Source organism: Saimiri boliviensis, chromosome 20, assembly GCF_048565385.1.
Source record: "Saimiri boliviensis isolate mSaiBol1 chromosome 20, mSaiBol1.pri, whole genome shotgun sequence".
NCBI classification, from domain to species: domain Eukaryota; kingdom Metazoa; phylum Chordata; class Mammalia; order Primates; family Cebidae; genus Saimiri; species Saimiri boliviensis.
In genome coordinates, this window is record NC_133468.1 from 21,066,015 (window position 1) to 21,085,574 (window position 19,560).

Sequence of the window (19,560 nt, forward strand, 5' to 3'; positions counted from 1 at the left end):
AAAATGTATCTATATTGTTATTTCCATGGCTCAAACACAAAGATGTTCAATGAGATATTTTCATTGGCTCTGTAGAAATACCACACAACTAAATTTTTGTAATGGTTGAGTATGATGTCTGTCTTGTGATTCCTTCATATTTATTAACTTATTAGACTGTTAACAGTCTCTCAGATATACATCCAATACCATTTGAATTGTGGATTTTTCCTTAAATTATATTAACTCAATGTAGCTATAATTGCATTTCCCCATGAATTGGTATTTTCATACAACTTCATATTAAAGGTCAATTTTCAACTGAGGCAAATAGAAAATATGTATTAGATTGACTTACCTTAATTTTCATCAGAGTTCTGACATCTCTGCATTGTTTCATAGATGAGAGTTTTTATACCTGAAAATAGATATGGACAAAGTCTTTTCTTATGTATATATAAAATATGAGAGTACAGAAGTAAAGTGGCATGGCCTAATGTCACACAGCTCTTTAGGGGCAAATTTAGAACTCAGGTAATAAATTTACCTCTGTTTGGAATTTTAAAAACTCATTCTCACATTTAAAAGAAAGTGTATATGTACCACATTTTCCCTATCCAGTCTATCATCGTTGGGCATTTGGGTTGGTTCCAGGTCTTTGCTATTGTAAACAGTGCTGCAATGAACATTCGTGTGCACGTGTCCTTGTAGTAGAATGATTTATAATCCTTTGGATATATACCCAGTAATGGGATTGCTGGGTCAAATGGGATTTCTATTTTTAAGTCCTTGAGGAATCGCCACACTGTCTTCCACAATGGTTGAATTAATTTACATTCCCACCAACAGTGTAAAAGTGTTCCTATTTCTCCACATCCTCTCCAGCATCTGTTGTTTCCCGATTTTTTAATGATCGCCATTCTAACTGGTGTGAGATGGTATCTCAATGTGGTTTTGATTTGCATTTCTCTGATGACCAGTGATGATGAGCATTTTTTCATATGTTTGTTGGCCTCCTGTATGTCTTCTTTTGTAAAGTATCTGTTCATATCCTTTGCCCATTTTTGAATGGGCTTGTTTGTTTTTTTCTTGTAGATCTGCTTTAGTTCTTTGTAAATTCTGGATATCAGCCCCTTGTCAGATGGGTAGACTGCAAAAATTTTTTCCCATTCTGTTGGTTGCCGATTCACTCTACTGACTGTTTCTTTTGCCGTGCAGAAGCTGTGGAGTTTGATTAGGTCCCATTTGTCTATTTTGGCTTTTGTTGCCATTGCTTTTGGCGTATATTCTCGCTCATAGGCGGGTGTTGAACAATGAGAACACATGGACACAGGGAGGGGAGCACTACACACTGGGGTCTGTTGGGGGGAAATGGGGGAGGGGCGGGGGGTGGGGAGGTGGGAAGAGATAGCATGGGGAGAAATGACAGATACAGGTGAGGGGACAGAAGGCAGCAAAGCACACTGCCATGTGTGTACCTATGCAACAATCTTGCATGTTCATCACATGTACCCCAAAACCTAAAATGCAATAAAAAAAAGAAAAAAAAAAAAGTGTAACAAAAATTATTTATTAATAAAATAGTAGAAATCCCTTGCCTATGTCCATTTCACCTCTGAAATAGTGTTGATTAACTCGTTGGGTTTCCATAAAATGGCTGCTTTGGATTGAATTTACATTAAGTATCATTACAGCATTCAATTTTATCTGGGCACACTGGCTCCTTAAAAATTCTTAATAACTGCTTTTCTTTATTACGAAATTTTACACTCTTTCAACTGTTCAAGTCAATCATATATTTCTTTATCAACTATTTCATGGACATACATAACCCAATCTAATTATGTATCAGTAAACAGTAAAAACCTTTTCGTGCTGTATTTCAGAAAACTGGGGGAAAATCACCCAAAATCTCCAGATGTCTCTTTGGGAGAGCCATTTCTCTTTAAATAAGCTATAGAACCTGGATGTGAAATACACCCAACATGTTGTTCACTTGTGTTCATAACTTGTTAGATATACTATAGTTTATATTTCATCCTAATGGTATTATAAGCATACATTATCATTCTCAAAGTTGGTGGGGATATCATCATAAGGTGATGACATCAGCATCATAACGGCAATCAATCATAAGGTTTGCGCCTCATCTTTAGAGTACAAATTCATTGTTATTTTTATTTTTATGCAATGGCAATAATTTGGCCCAGAGAGGTGAAGTGATTTTCTTAAACACATTGTGAGTGAGGATAAAAATTGAAATCCTATTCTTCTTTCATACAGGGTACAAGTCTCCTATGAGATACGTGTCTTCTTCATTATGTCTATGTCACTGTGTAGTCAAGACTTTTTGAGCTATCCTGAGAGGATAAGAAGTCCCTCAGGCTTCTCCAGAGTATTGTTGGCGACTGTTATGACCAGGCAAGCAGGGAACAGAAAAACAAACACTTCCTCGTCAGAAAAGTGTCGTGGAAACTGTAGTATACAAACTCAAGCAGGGTGTTTTTTTAGTGCTGAAATTATCTGACGTTGTCATACGCTAATATGCAAATACATTTCTGAAAGGGAGATAGAGATATGTCCCAGCATTATTTGACAAGAGATTTTTTTTCTCCAAAGAGCATCTATTGCAGTAAATATTTTAAAGAATACATTTAGAAAAAAATCTTCTTTATAGGTTTAGCTTTTCACACAATTCCCAGGACATTGTGGCCACTTAATACAATTTTGCAGAATGAATAAATGGTCATTAAAATTGTATGTACATTCATAATAATTTACATCTAAGGTTCATCCATTATAAAATTCTGGTTCAGGAAATGTCACCAAGAGCCATCTTGTGGGATAAGGAGATAGTTCATCTTCATGATAGTGACCTCAGTAGATGAAGATATATTTAAGACTTTTAGTTTCACTCCATATACTGATGAGGCATCATCACTCTTCGTCTCATTTAACTGTTGTCTTTTAAAGTAACTGTCTTCTAAAAGATTAATAGAATCCATTATTGAATGTGAAATTTTAATGGGGTTTAAACAGCTGCAGAAACAACATCACCTGGGAAAATTGCCATGTGATTTTCAGAGAGAAAAGTTTGTAAATTGGCAGCACTTTAAAGTTTCTTTCATCTAGAGCATGAATTTTAAAAAATAAATAGGTTAGCTACTTTTTATTTTCCTGGAAGCACTGATTTTATGTGCCAATGGAATAAGATATCATGTTAAAATATGTTAGTCAAGAAAACACAACTAGTAGCAATTGTGTTTTCTAAATTTATGCATAAGAGGAAAAATTCATTCCGATTATTGAATGAAACACATTTTCTAAAAGAACTGTCTACAGTATGACATGGGGTTTGAGAGGGTGTCCTGCCATATTCAGTAGAGGACAATAAAGATGGACACAGGTTATGTGCTAGGAAGACTGATAACCTGATGTACCAGCATACCATTGATGATGAATTTTAGTATATATGTGTATATATTATTTTCTCCTCTTCCAAAAACTGGATTTTTGTTGGGCTCCACTTCTAACGTGTCTGTGTGTGTGTGTGTGAGAGAGAGTTTCATATGTTAGTTTAGTTGCAGTCCTGGAAATGAGAGTCAAAACAAGCATTATTTTGCCTGTTGTAATCTTTCAAGTCAATGGCCTTTGATACTGCAAAAACCCAAATATAAATATAGTCAAATATACTGCAAAGAATATAAGATAAAATTCTTTCTCTCAAGGAGCTTGAAACTTAATGAGGGAGAACTACAAATATAAGAAAATCACTATAATGAAAGGCAGAAAGTGGTACGTCATTTTTAAACAGGAACAAACTACCATGAAGTTTTCAAATACGGACAAATCACATTTTACTGTGCAAAAATCATGGAAGGCACCATAGAGGTGGGTAGGTTTGGAAACTTGATCTAGTGAGAAAATTAGTATTATAAGGGATTTGTTCAGGGTTTCATACAAACCTAAAGCAGAGTTCCTGACATTTATAAGATACTACTTCTTCCATGAAGTCCTTTCTGATTAGAATATAATGGAAACGAATCTCAGTGCACTTGAACACAGCATAGAATGTGGGGATGAAACTATGAAACAGAAGGTATACTGGACCCAAAATATTACTATGAAGCCAGCTGAATAGTGATTTTTATCAACTAGAGAAATAGCATTGAGGTTTTTAAAGTAAAAGATGACTTTATTAAGGTTAATCTGTAAACGTTGGTTATGAAATTAGAGAGAAAATGAACTAGGAGCAAAAAATAATAATAGTGCAATGATTCAAAGAAATCATCCTCAACTTAGGTACAGTAATTATCAACGAAACAAAAAAGTGTACAACAGCGTTTTCAAAATTGAAGAGACAAAGCGCTTAATAAGTAGTGGAGAAAGCGAGACAACTAAACAATAAACCCTATACCAAAATAAGCTCTAGAGAAAAGAAAAACCAGTTTGAGGAAAACAGACAATGTGTTAAGGTTTAGCAATAACCTTAACACGTTGGCAAGACTTCCAGGTGCAGTGTTTGGAAAGGAGAATAGAAATATGGACCAAACGTATCCACATAAAGCCAATACTTAATAACTAGCATGGTACGGGTCATCAACAATAATGCATGGACACTGGACAATCAGAACTCTTGCTGGCTGTAAGTAGCTGGCATAGTTTTAACAGTGAAGTATGCAGGAAGATTCACCTTGGATTGATGGAAGAGTAGTTCAGTTCATCTTGTGAGAAAGGATACAGCAAAAATGATTGAGAGAAAGCTATGGAGAACATATATATAAAAAGTCATTAGAAGTGGAGCCCAACAAAAGTCCAGTTATTGGAGGAGGAGAAAATAAAACTCAATAGACATACTTAATGCTTCTAGCTGCTCTCTACGTGTGTGTGTGTGTATTCGAAAAGACATCATAATTCACTCTCCCTCATTCTCTACTTGATTCATGCATGTGACTTGCCTGTAAACTACAAGGGAAGAATTTGATGTAAGGTAACTTGTCTTCTAGGTCATTCCCTGTCGTGTTTTAGGTAAGTCTTCATAAATGTGCAAGATTTAAATCTTGAATTGACAAAATGTATAAATCACCTAAATATGTTATACAGTTTGTGTCACAATAACATGAGTTTGACTAAACAAATGCAAAAACATCCATTTTACACAAGAAGCTCAGAGAGATTAAATGAATTGTATCTGACGTAATTAGTGGAGGATTCAGGGCTTCATCCAGGCCAGCCAGTTCATTGTTCAGTATTCTTTTCCAAATGCTCTGCTGGTTTATATTCTACTCCTGTTTTGTTTTGTTTTGTTTTGTTTTTTCCAGTACATCAGGTAATCTGAATTTTTCTAACACTTACTCTGTGCAGTCCTTTACCAAATATAGCAGAACACCCTCCCAGCCCCCATGCCATACTGTAGAAAGTTCTTCCAGGGATTAAAGTTTCTGTGTTTTTCTTTAAAATATGCTGTTAAGGGCTGGGTACAGTGACTTCACATCTGAAATCTCAGTGCTTTGAGAGACTGAGGCGAAATGATCACTTAGGACAGAAGTTCCAGACTAGCCTGAGCAACATAGCAAAACTCCGTCTTCATTAGCTGGGCATGGTGGCCCACACCTGTAGTCTCAGCTACTAGAGAGCCTGAGGCAGAGGATGAGTTAAGCACAGGACTTCTATTGATGTTTTGATAAACCTCTCAAAAGTAGAACCACTGTGTTCAGCCTGGACAACAGAGTGAGACCTTCTCTCTAAAATAAATAAATAAGTAAATACTAAAATAACGTATAATAAGTTCAGATAACTTTCTAAAAGATAGGATTTTCTTTTTTGTTATTGTTGTATTGTATTTATGTTTTAATCATGGTATACATTAGTGGTGTCCAATCGTTTGCCCATTGATAGATAATAAAAGATCATATATATATATATATATATATATATATATATATATATATATAAACATCAAAACCAATGAAACACATCTGCCAGGATAGTGAAATTGTTGCTTCAAACAATCTCTTAATACATTTAAGGTAGAAGGCTTTCCTGAGTTTCCTGAGTCCCCAGGTCTTCACTGTGTTTAATGTTATTGGCTCTTCTTTTCTGAAGACTGTCAAAAGCAGTTGGATTGATTTTGTATTATAGGAAGAGTATCCTTTTCCACTTAGGTAATGTCATCAGAATCATACGTGAAAATGGACCTAGCTAGTGAGTCAAAATGCTTGGAAGGAGAACTACATTGACATCGGCCCTCTACATCTTTGCTACAGAATCAAAATCTTCTGTCTCCTAAGGCATATTTCAAAGTTTTCAGTTTAGGTCAGCATTTGTCTGGTAGGCTCACAGTGCTTAGAAGTGGAATCTTTTAGCGCTAGGCTTAGGAAATAAATATTTAAACATATTTTGCTTTTTTTTTTTTTGTATAGCCACACAGGCTTATTTATAGTAGTATAAATGTCACATATACATATATTTATACTTACATGGGTATGTGCTTTCTGTACTTGATGTTTAATGCATATACCCTCATAAAATGCATCACCATAAAATGAAACTTTAACAAATTTGCTGAATCATCACTTTCATATTCTGATGTAATGCCTGAAGATACTATATATAACAAAATATTTGATAAAACCACAGGCTAGTGGGCAAGAAGGGCTATTGTAAGGGGCTGTTTATGTCACTGCAACCTCCACCTCCCCAGTTCAAGAGATTCTCCTGCCTCAGCCTCCCAAGTAGCTGGGATTACAGGCATGCACCAACATGCCCAGCTAATTTTGTATTTTTAGTAGAGACAGTATTTCTCTATGTTGGTCAGGCTGGCCTTGAACTCCTGACCTCAGGTGATTCACCTATCTCGGCCTCCCAAAATGCTGGGATTACAGGCGTCAGGCACCTCACCTGACCATCAACTATTTTTATGAAAACATCAATAGAACTCTGAATTTAAAATTTTAACATTCCAGTGAATTTGAGTATTTAACTATAAAAACTGATGTCCCCAGATAAAAGAAGTAGAAATAATATGGAAACATAAAATGGCATTGTCCTGAAATTAATGACTGTTTACATGTTTATAATGTAGATAAGGATTAGATGAGTTCTTTATCACTTAAATACATTTGCCTGTCAGACTCCACTCTTGATCACCCCCACACAATAAATATAGTATATGTCATAATTCTTTATGATTATAATTGTTTAAAAAAAAACAGACAAAATCAAACATAACCTCTGGAATGCACAGGCACACAAACAGCCAGACATGAAGGTTTAAAGTCCAATTATTTTAGTAGTTTAGAGGTGGCAGGCCATCCTCACAGAAACTGTCTCCTGTTTATAACGGGTAGAAACATGTTGTTGCTCTGCTTTAATGCCTCCCTCCCCCTCTCCAACTCTTTTACCCTCATTTATCAAATCCAATTTAAAAAACTCATTATGTGGAGTATTTTCAAACTCTCCACCAACTCCAAGACCTGCTGTGCCCCAGATGGAGTGAATACTAGTAACTTTTACCTCCCCTCTCTTCATATACCACTTCACTTGTGCTTCTGTTACAAAACACATAAGACACTAGTATATTTATTGTCTTACACAGTTGTCTCCTCAGTAGACGACAAACCTCTCAAAAGTAGAACCATGTCTTATTCAAATCTGAATACTCAGTACCTTGCACAGTACCTTCTACAGAGTTCATAGTGAATTTTTTAAAGATGAGTTAAGCAAAATTCTTTTATATTTAATAACCACAATTATCTCCCCATTATTCTGATGACAACCCCTTAATTTCTTTAGAAAATCTCTCTATGACTTTAATCCATGCTCCATCAGAACCTCAAATAAATGTATTCAATCTAAGCCCAAGTCAATCTGAAGAATTTTCACAGTGACTGACTCATAAATGGACACATAATCCAAGTTGGTCCAATCAGAGTGAATTCCAGGACTTTCTAAGTAGCCACCACAAGGAGGAGGGGGTTTTCAATATGGCTCCCAATTGTTTTAAAACTCCCACCAAGAGAAGGAAGATCTGAGAAGCAGAAGGAAACAGTTCTCCATCAATGTTGTTTACATTTTTGGTCCGTCCTTTCTGATTCTATCATTACAACCCTCACCATTTTAAATTTGAAAATAAAAGTTTATTTAAAACTTGAAGTTCTTTTTTTTTCACCACTTCTGAAACCAAAAAACAAACCTAGATTGCAAACACTATTTATTCAGAATATCTGAGAGTCACGCAGGTCAATAAATAGGACAAGAGAAACAGAAAACATAGTCTTAATTCTTGAAATCAAGTCAGGCATGGTGGTTCATGCCTATAATCCCAGCACTTTGGGAGGCTGAGGTGGGAAGATCTCTCGGGCCCAGGAATTCAGGACCAGCCTGAGCAACAATGTGAGACTCCTGTCTCTATAAAAAGTGAAAGAATTAGCCAGGTTCAGTAAGTAGTGTGCACCTATAGTCCCAGCTATTCAAGAGGCGGAGGCAGCAGGACTGCTTAAGTATAGGAGATCGAGGCTGCAGTGAACTATTATCATATACCACTGCACTCAAGCCTAGGTGACAGAGCACAACCCTGTCTCTTAAAAAAAAATTTCTAGGAATCAAAATTCAATGTTGAGGAAAAGATAAGGGAGAGAGAGAGATAAAATAGAAGAGTTTTGATGAGGTGGAAATGCCCCAAATTACCTAAATAGGGACTTCAGTCACTGGCAATCCTAGCCTTCATTGCTCTCCAGTGCCTTCACAGCAGTGGGAATCCTCTTGCTGCTACCACTTTAAATTTCTTTTCTTTTCTTTCTTTCTTTCTTTCTTTTTTTTTTTTTTTTTTTTTTTTTTTTTTTGAGATGGAGTTTTGCTCTTGTTGCCCACCCAGGCTGGAGTGCAATTGTGCCTCCCCCGTTCAAGCAGTTCTCTTGCCTCAGCCTCCTGAGCAGCTGGGAGAACAGGCATGCGCCACCATGCCCAGCTAATTTTTTGTATTTTTAGTAGTGTTGGGGTTTCACCATGTTGGTCACAGTTGTCGGGATGTCACCATGTTCTTGAACTCCTGACCTCAGGTGATTCACCTGCCTCAGCTTCCCAAAATGCTGGGATTACAGGTGTGAGCCGCCGGTACCTGGCCTTTACGTTTCTAACAAGCAAGTTTGGTGGTGGCATGTAAGTGCCAGCTGAGAGAGAGAGAGAGAGAGAGAGAGACCTAGGAGTCTGAAAAGTAGACACCACACACACAGACATGTTCGTGTGGCATTTCTCATGAGTGAAGTGATTTGTCAGCAAGACTGGGGACAGATTCAACAAGAACAACTTACAACCTCTTTAGGTATAACTTCTCTTCTCCCTCTTCTTGGTCACGTTACAACTGGCCCTTTTATTTCTCTTTGTATTCATTTCTTAGGGTTCCTGAACAAAGTGACACAAACTGGTGACTTAAAACCAGAAAGAATTATTGGCTCACAGTTGTGGAATCTAGAAGTCCAAATCAAGGTGTTGTCAGGATTGGTTCTGTGTGAGAACTATGTGGGACAATCTTTTCCATACCTGTCTCTAAGCTTCTAGGGCAGGCATCCCCAAACTATGGCCCGCGGGCCGCATGTGGCCCCCTGAGGCCATTTATCCGGCCCCCTGCCGCACTTCAGGAAGGGGCACCTCTTTCATTGGTGGTCAGTGAGAGGAGCACAGTATGTGGTGGCCTTCCAACGGTCTGAGGGACAGTGAACTGGCCCCCTGTGTAAAAAGTTTGGGGACACCTGTTCTAGGGGTTTGCTGGCTATCTTTGGCTTTCCCTGACTAATATTTTTCTTCATGTTCACATGAAATTATCCCTGTATATGTGTGTCTGTGTTCAAATTTTCCCTTTTAAGTGTGTACCATTCACATTAGATTAGAAGTCCACTTTATTCCAGGATAATTTCATCTTAACTGATTATATATGCAATGACTCTATTTCCAAATAAAGTCACATTCTGAGGTACTAGGGGTTTGCACTGTAACAGATCAACAGTAGGGGGCCACAATTTAACTTATGACACTGGCGTTAGCAATGCCCTGATCTTGTTTTTTTTGTTGTTGTTGTTTTGAGATGGAGTCTTACACTGTCACCCAAGCTGGAATGCAGTGACGAGATTGTGGCTCATTGCAACCTCTGCCTCCCAGGTTGAAGGTTCAAGCGATTCTCCTGGCTCAGCCTCCCAAGTAGCTGGAACTAAAGGCACCTGCCACCATGTCCGGCTAATGTTTTGTAGTTTTTAGTAGAGATGGAGTTTCACAATGTTGGTCAGGCTGGTCTCAAACGCCTGACCTTGTGATCCACCCACCTCAGCCTTCCAAAGTGCTGGGATTACAGGTGTGAGCCACCACGCCCAGCCAGCAATGCCCTCATTTTTAAGACACACATTTATGGAGCATTGTAATAATGCTAAAGCGTAAGATATTTATTAAAACTAGTCCAGCAATCTAGGCCTGTAACATTGTTTCAAGAAAAATGTTAAAGAAGAAAGAGAAATTGACCCAATGACAAAGTTTCATGAAAGTTATAGCTTAGTTAACTTTACTATAAGAAAACACTTATACACACATACACATATACAAACACACACACACATACAGAGTTTCAGAAACCTCAGAATGAGAAGATAATGTCTCAGCTAACACTGGATGAATTTGTTTCACCTGTGAAAATTTTCTAGCCCTAATTTGATTTTAATTTGCCATGTGAATGTGCTAAATTTGCAGTATGAAGAATGTCTTCTCTCCCTATTTCTAAGTAAAACTGTAGCAAGAGTGACCCCCAAGCATGATTTCTGAAAATTGGAGTAGAAATAAGGCTAAATGAATAAAACAATGATCCCAGAGAGGTCAAACACATAAAAAAAATCAAACACAAAAGAAAAGCTTTACATTTTATAGGTGAAGAACCTGAGGACAAGATTTATCAGTTAGAGTAGGACCACAAATTAGATTATACAGTCAGAGTTATTGTTGTGTTGAATGTAAGAACAAATTAATATTTAGAGTGGAGGTTTGCAGCTTCTTGTGTGTGTATCATATATATATGTATATTCATATATATATGAATAGGTATATTCACTTCATTTTTGGGAGAGTTTGATGGAAACCAGGAAAATCATGTTCCAACCCAAACAGCTTTCCTGATGAGGGCTGCAATGACTTATCTTTCCTGGACAACTTCCCAAGAGAGAGGGCGTCAGTCAGGGGAATTTAAAGCAAGGAGCTTGGTCCACAGATATTTTCTTCCTCTTTTGACTTCTGTTAGTGAGTAGGCTTTTAAAAAATTGGACAAATTTTATTCTGTATATTTGAGGTTTGAAACATGATGATATGATGTTATAGGATACATATAAATAGTAAATGATTACTATAGTTAAGTAGGTTAATATGTTCCACATCTCACATAGCTACATTTTGTGGCAGACCAGCTAAAAATCTACTTATTTAATGAAAATTCCTAACAAAATACAATTTGACTAACTTTATTCTTCATGTTATATGTTAGATATTTAAACTTGTTCATCTTCCATATCTGCTATTTTGTATTCTTTGATTTACATACGCCCTCTCCCACCCACACCCCACCCATGATAACCACTGTCTTACTCTCTCTTTGTATTTGCAGTATTTTTTCTGTACCTGGCTTATTTCATTTGGTAAAATGTTCTCCGGGTCCATTCAAAGAACCTGGATGGACCCGAATGGTAGAAACTCCTTCTTTCTTAAGGCTGAATAATTGACTAATGTTACATTGCATATGTGTGCATGGGTGTGTGTGTGTGTGTGTGTGTGTGTGTGTGTATCCATTTGATCATAGATGGGCACTTAGGCTATTTCCATATATTGGCTATTGTGAAAAATGTTGTAATGAACACAGGAGTGCAGGTATCTTTACACAGTCGTGATTTGTATTTATCTGGGTATATACTCAGAAGAGGGATTACTGCGTGATATGGTAGCTCCATTTTATTTTTTTAGGAGCCTCCTTACTGTTTTCCATAATGGCTGTACCAATTTACATTTCCACCAACTGTGAAGTAGGATTCCTTCTTCCCCACACTTTTGCCAATATTTATTATTTTTTTCTAATAGATATTTCTACCTCCAATTTACTGATGTTAAAAAAGTTGCTTCAAGAAATAACAAGTCCAAATTTTTTCACAAAACCATTAGGATTTATAGAGTCACTAAAACTGATGACTTGCAGACCAGACTTAAATGATGTTAATTAACAGGTGAAAATTACATCAGTGAAACTCTCAGACAATCATTTAAACCATGTGACTTAGCAGCACAACTCTTAATATGGGCAGGTAGAAAGTGTAAGCTATTGACCTTACCTTTTTAAAGCTAAATATTTGTTAGTGTGTCACACGAACTACCACATGTGGTGAGAACTAAAACTAATATGTGCCTATTTTTAAAAATTTATTTATTATACTTTAAGTTCTGAGGTACATGTGTAGAACATGCAGATTTGTTACACAGGTATACATGTGCCATGGTGGTTCACTGCATCCATCACCCCATCATCTACATAAGGTACTTCTCCTGATGCTATCCCTCCCCAATACCCCCACCCCCTCCTGTCCCTCACCTAGCTTCCCACCCCCCGAAAGGCCCTGGTATGATGTTCCCCTCCCTGTGTCCATGTGTTCTCATTGTTCAACACCCACTTATGAGTGAGAACATGTGATGTTGGGTTTTTTGTTCTTGTATCAGTTTGCTGAGAATGATGGTTTCCAGCTTCAGCCATGTCCCTGCAAAGGGCGTGAACTCATCCTTTTTAATGGCTGCATAGTATTTCATGGTGTATATGTGACACATTTTCTTTATCCAGTGTATCATTGATGGGCATTTAGGTTGGTTCCAAATTAGTTGAACCACTGTGGAAGACAATGTGGCGATTCCTCAAGGATCTAGAAATAGAAATTCCATTTGACCCAGCAATTCATTACTGGGTATATAGCCAAAGGATTATAAATCATTCTATTATAAAGATACATGCACACATATTTTTACTGCAGCACTATTCACAATATGTGCCTATGAAAATAATTGACAATGGCATCAATTAATTCACTATTATTGTAGTTTATATAAATGTTGAACACAGAACAAAACAGGAAAAGAAGATACAGAAACCTATCTATTTATCTGACATTTGCTAAGAAGAAAATTTCTGAGAGCAGTTTGCTGGTGATCATGAGGAATGAAAGATAATGAAACTCAATCCCTGAACATTGTTGTATAAAGAGAAAACAGCTCAATTTTCTCTTTCCTTTCTGTGATAATGGAGAAGTCACCTTCCTAAAATAACACTCACCTTAAACTGTGCCATTCAGTAAGTTTTAGCAAATAAATACACCCATGGAATTCAAATCATAACAAAATATAAAGCATTTCCATCAGTTCAGAAAACTTCATGCTCCTTAATCCCATTCTGACACCCCCAGAGGCAGTCCCCTTTCTGATTACATTTCATAGAAATTAATTTTGCCTGCTTAAAAATTTCATATATATGAAATCATTCAATATGTACCCTTCTGAGTAAGGCATTTTTATGTACATATTATTTTTGAGATTCATACATGTTTTTGGGTGTCATTAGTTCCTTTCTTTTTAGTGTTATATAGTATCCCATTATATGTACATGCATACAGTATGTGTGTGTGTGTGTGTGTGTGTGTGTGTGTGTGTGTGTTTAAATCATTGTCTTATTGTTGGATACCTAGATTTTCAGTCCTTTTCTATTGTGAATAAAAATGCTGTAAATATTCTTGTACAAGTCCTTTTGTGAAAAATATTATAATTTATCTTGAGTAAATACTAGAAACAGAATTGATGGATGATTGTTTAGTTTTATTTAAAATTATCCAATATTTTTTTCAAAGTGGTTGTGATATTTTATTCTCATACCAAAAATCTGTGAGTTCTAGTTGATTCACATTGTCAGCAATATTTGAAGTTGTCAAACTTTTTTAACTTTAGCCATTCTGGTGGGTATGTAGTAATATCTCATGGTAGTTTAATTTACATTTCTCTGATAACTAATCATGTTCAGCCCTCATTTTGTGCTTCTGGCAATTCTTATGTTCATACCCTTTCCTATTTTTAATTAGATTGCTTATCTTCTTATTACTAATATTTAGAATTTCTTTCAGCATTCAGGATATGCATTTTGCCAGATAAACGTTTGGCCAATATTTTCCAGTCTATTGCTCCTTTTTTTTAGACTAAGACTGAGTTTCACTCTGTCACCCAGGCTAAAGTGCAGCAGCACGATGTCAGCTCACTGCAATCTCCACCCCCACCCCCTCGCCTAGCCGCCAGCTCAGGGCTCAAGTGATTCTCTCCCCTCAGCCTCCAGAGTACCTGGAACTACAGACGTGCACCACCACGCCCAGCTAATTTTCATATTTTTAGTAGAGATAGCGTCTCACCATGTTGGCCAGGCTGATCTCAAACTCCTGACCTTAGGTGATTCGCCCACCTCGGCCTCCCAAAGTGCTGGGATTACAGATGTAAGCCAAGGTGCCCAGCCTATATGTGTAATTTTCTTGTTAACAGATTTATCCTTCTCTCAGAACCTCAAATATATTGTTCCCCTGTCTTCTTAACACCATTGTTTCTGATAGTTCTTCAGCAATAATTTATATCATTGTTCTCTTTTATATAATGTGTCAGATTTCTCTAGCTACTTTAAAGATTTTTCTCATCTTTGTATTTCCATAACTATGGTAAACCAAATGTAGTTTTCTTTGCATTTATACTTCGTAGATTTTGCTGAGTTTTCTGAAACAATTTATGCCTTTCATCAAATATAAGAAATATTTTTTCTGCCCCATTTTGTTTCTGATCTCCCTCTAGGCCTTCAGCTATACAGCTTAGACCACTTGGTGTCTCTCCACAAATCTGAGTTCCTGCTCGTCAGTTTTCCATTTTTTTTCCTTCTGTATTTCAGATTGACTGTAACTATGAATCTGTCTTAACTGTCACCTTGTGTCATCTCAAAACTTCTGTTAAACATGTCAAGTGAGTTTTGCACTTCAGACATTGTGTTTTTTGGTCCTCTAATTTCCACTTGATTCTTTCTGTAGTGTCTATTTTTCCTGCCGGCCAGGCTGGAGCACAGTTGTGCGATCATGGTTCACTGCAGTCTCAATCTCCTGAGCTCAGGCAATCCTCCTACCTCAGCCTTTTGAGGCTTTTTATTGTTTATGATCTTACTTTCATTTACACCTGTAGTTACAATGGCTACTTTAAAGTGTTTGCCAATTCCAAATTCTGGCTCATCTCCATTGATTGTCTTTTGTATTGAGTATGGGAAATATTTTTCAGTTTCTTTATACATTGTACTTTGGATTGTATTCCAAATACTGTCAATACTTTGTTACAGATACTGTGGATTGTATTCTGGTCTTCTCAAGAATGTTTAATATTTAAAGTTAGGCCACTAAACTCAAACTCTATATACTGTTTCCTATCTCTGAGAACTCTGTTCAGTTCATTTATCCTAGCTAGTAATCTTGGATTCTGTTCCACACATGCATAGTTCATGGTTAGCCAGAACTATTGGTTGGAGTTTATTTGAAGATTTGGGCACACATCCTCTGTAACTCGTCTTTCTAACATTTCCTGTTTCACTTTTTAGCTGCTGAAGTTGCCCCAAAGATAGACTAAGTGATCCTTTAATTAATAACTGTGTCAGTTTCTGCCTGTCAGATGCTTCTGGTGTTGGCTTCCTGTTAGAATACCTGCTGCGTGTATATACTCTTACCACTGAAGCCTCAGCCTACCACACTGCCTAGAACATAGTACAGCCTTTAGTAAGCCTCAATAAATATTGTGAATTAATTAATTAATGAGACTAAACAATCCATGAGGCATTACAGACTTTAATTCAGAGTCCTCTGCACTTTTTTTTTTTTTTTTTTTTTTTACATTTGATACTGGGAAAGTCACTCAACTCCATTGTCTTAGATTTTCTCTTCCTTCAACATGAAGAGAATAACATAGTTGCTTCTCAGATTTGAGCTGGAGATTGATTGAATTAGGTGCTGTTGGCACACTAACACTTGTGAGCTCTCATTAATATTTTTCCAAGGTTGATTGAAAAAAGTTTCCTGTTAAGAGTACTGTTAAGAGGCTCAAAGGAGACAGCAACAATTTTCATTTAGAGAAGAGGCTCTTTAGGGAATTTAACATTTGAGGTAGGATTTGAGGGTTGGAAGTTATTTAATTCAAGATATTTGCTTGCAGTGTTTCACATATACATATTACATCCTTCTACATCTCTATAGGCATATATGTATTTATGTGTGTATACCTATGTCTGTATATGTAAAGACATAGTCTATATCTAGAGATCTAAATGTATCTATATATACATCTATGTATATATGTATTTATATACACAATTATGTATATATGTATGTATCTGTGTATATCTGTATACGTAAGTTGTGTATAGGGCTACACATAGATACAGGTGTAGATGTGCATACAAATTAAATATGCCTGTAACTATATAGATATAGATACAAACATATTTATTTAAGAATAAACATGAGAATTATAAATGTCATTTAAAAATGGGTCAAGAGCAAGGTCAAAAGCCACGCCTACTAATACTTTTGCAAATTTAAAGATATCAAGGAAAACCATGCAACATATGAGTTCAATGCATTTACCAGAATTTCTTTACTCCCTTCATCAGAGATACGCTAAAATCAGAAACAGCAGTGCGTCTGACGCTTAAACTGTGGATACAAACTTTCTTATTCAAGAGAATTGAAAAATGTATGCCTCAGTCCTAAGTTTTTTCTGCCTCTGAAGCTAATCTGATGGTGGCTTCAGATGACAAAAGAAGTTTGTTCCATAAAATATTCCACCCCCTCCAGAAAAAAAAAAAAAACCCAAACCCTCTCATTTCCCTTCCAGATAACATTTACAAAAATGTTTCTGTCAACATTCTATAAAAATGGAAGCACCCTCATGCTGAAATTGACCTATATTCAAGTGACACCTTCAGAATTTTTATTATACCACATTTAATAACTATAGGCTCCAAAAAATAGTTTTATGCACATAAAAATAAAATGAAGTTATAAAAAACATTTAATCAAATATAGTCTTAATTAGTGATGAATAACCCTTCATTGAAATAAATCTTTAAAATTATTATCAGTGGGAAGCAAATGGCCTTTTTAAAGTTAAAATAAATAATTTGGTCATATGGTAGCAACTTCACATTGCCATATTACTGGCATGTTCCTTTTACACATACATCCAACAAGTTTTCCGGACAATATAAAGTTTTTCTTCTTGATAATCTATATATTTTAGAAATTTTCAAGTGATACTTGTTTGTTTGTCATTGACACAGTCTTGCTCTGTTGCCTAGGCTGGAATGCAGTGATGTGATCATGGCTCATTGCAGTCTTGACCTCCTGGGCTCAGGTGATCCTCCCACCTCAGTCTCCCACATAGCTGAGATCACAGGTGCATGCCACCACATCCAGCTATTTTTCCTTTTCTACATGGGGTTTCACTATGTTGCCTAGGCTGGTCTCTAACTCCTGGGCTCAAGCAATCCTCCCATCTTGGCCTGGCAAAGTGCTGTGATTATACGCACGAGCCATTGTGCCCTGCCACAAGTGATAGTTAAAGGATCAGAAATAAGCTGTATTTGTAAAGTACATGCCTATGGGTTTAGGAGGTGGTTTAGGTTACTTTCTTGTTATCATTTTACAATCTAAACTTGAAATGTTCTATTATTTGATAGAAATATTAATCAATGTTATTTTTACAACTGATTATGATAAAGGGTGATTTGAAATGTTATCGGTGATCCTGATGACAAAATAAAATGGCAAATTGCAGAGCTGAGTTTAACAACTGGCTTCTCTCTATTGTGCCAGGAATCAGCCTCTACAGATATCCCTCCTGCTGCTATTACTGGAGTATAATTCTCAAGAATGGGATCCTAGTTCCAGAGTTTGTCATTGCCTAGCTATATGACCTTGGAATATCAATTAGTTATTGATTTTTCTGTACCTAGATTTTCTTCAGCTGTAACAATGGGATAATATACCTTCCCTGCCTAAGTCACAGTTTTATTGTGAGGATACAATGACTTAATAATATATGTGAAAATGTTTTGTAAATCATAAAGTGCTATAGAAGATATATTTTATTATTTCAGCTTAGCTTTAAAAATATATCCCAAAGAATCAGTATCAAAAATAAGTCTTTCTTAGAACCACTAAATCTAAAGAAGATCACATAAAAGTGAACTTATTGCAAGCAATAAAGTTAGTGAAATAAGGTTTAGTGGTGATAAGCTGGACTCTAAAGTCAGAAAGAATTGAGTTCAAATTACAGTTCTGTCTTTTATTGACTCTTTGACCTAAAACATATTAGAAGATATTACAAGTTTTATTTGAGCTTTCAACTTCTCATCAGTAAATGAAGATAATATCTAATTGATAAGCTGTCAGTTAGGAGGGGGCAGCACAGATTATGCTGCAGTGACAATTTTCAAAATTGTACCCTCTGATACAATACACAGTCTTGTTTGATTTTCCTCCTCACTTTTGCTGTATGTCCTTAGTGGGTCAGTTGTGGGGTTTACATGATTCCTTCTCACCCAGGAACTTTTGCTGATAGGGCAGCCACCACTTAAGATTTTCTTGATCACTAGGGCAGAGGGAAAGTGTGAGTAGTTAATTGTGCCCTGACTTGGTTTTAACTGCTTATATTCTGGGGGCCAATGAAAGTCATATAGCCTCACTCAACGTGAAGGGGACAGAAATACATAATCCGATCATATGCATTGGAGGAGATTTGGAAATATTTGAAGGCTAGCCCTAATCATTGGCACAAACTGATTGTAAAATTATATAAACATGAAATGCTTTTCATATATGCCTGGCACATATATTAAAGATTCAACAATGTTTTATTATGTTCTATTATTATTTCAGTTAACTCGTGTTTTACACACAGAAATTATTTTGAGGTTTTCATAATCACACTTAGAATTCCTTCCCCAATGAAGCAGAAACCTGGACAATCAAACAGAAACCTGAGTGCCTAGTTTATTTTGTGATATGACATAATTTCTCTCCCCCTTGCTACTTGTTTTGCTTCCTTAAAAAATGCAAACAGAAATACTGTAACTATGTGAAAATAGTTTATGATATGGTAAAGTACTTTGAATTTCTGAGTACATGTATATTACAGATTGAACCTACTTTATTGAGAGCTAACCCAGAGCCGTCATTCCTGATGCTTCAAAAATGGAAAAAGGCTAGCAAATAGATCTTCCTTTTTAAATGACTTTGTGGTTCTTTCCCTGGAAGCCCTCTGACGGTACTTCCATTCTGAAAACTGTGATTCAGGTTGGCACTGATCTCAAAAATATCCAAGCTTCTAAATCAGGTAACAGTTACAGATAAGCAAATCAGAAAAGGAAATAATGGAGAAAATCTCAGAAAGTGACTCGCATAGTTCCTCATACATATGCACTCAGTGACTATTTCTTTTTAGTCAGATGGTTTCAGTATT

General features: G+C 36.3%; 1 long non-coding RNA gene across 3 annotated transcripts in view; it reads right to left on the minus strand.

Moving 5' to 3' along the window:
- LOC141582492 (uncharacterized) overlaps window positions 1-19,560 on the minus strand; it is a 75,161-nt gene that overhangs the window by 22,129 nt on the left and 33,472 nt on the right. For all 3 annotated transcript variants that reach the window (XR_012515346.1, XR_012515345.1, XR_012515347.1), the window contains exon 3: window positions 338-397. This is a non-coding gene — a long non-coding RNA (uncharacterized LOC141582492). The remainder of the gene's footprint in view (window positions 1-337; window positions 398-19,560) is intronic.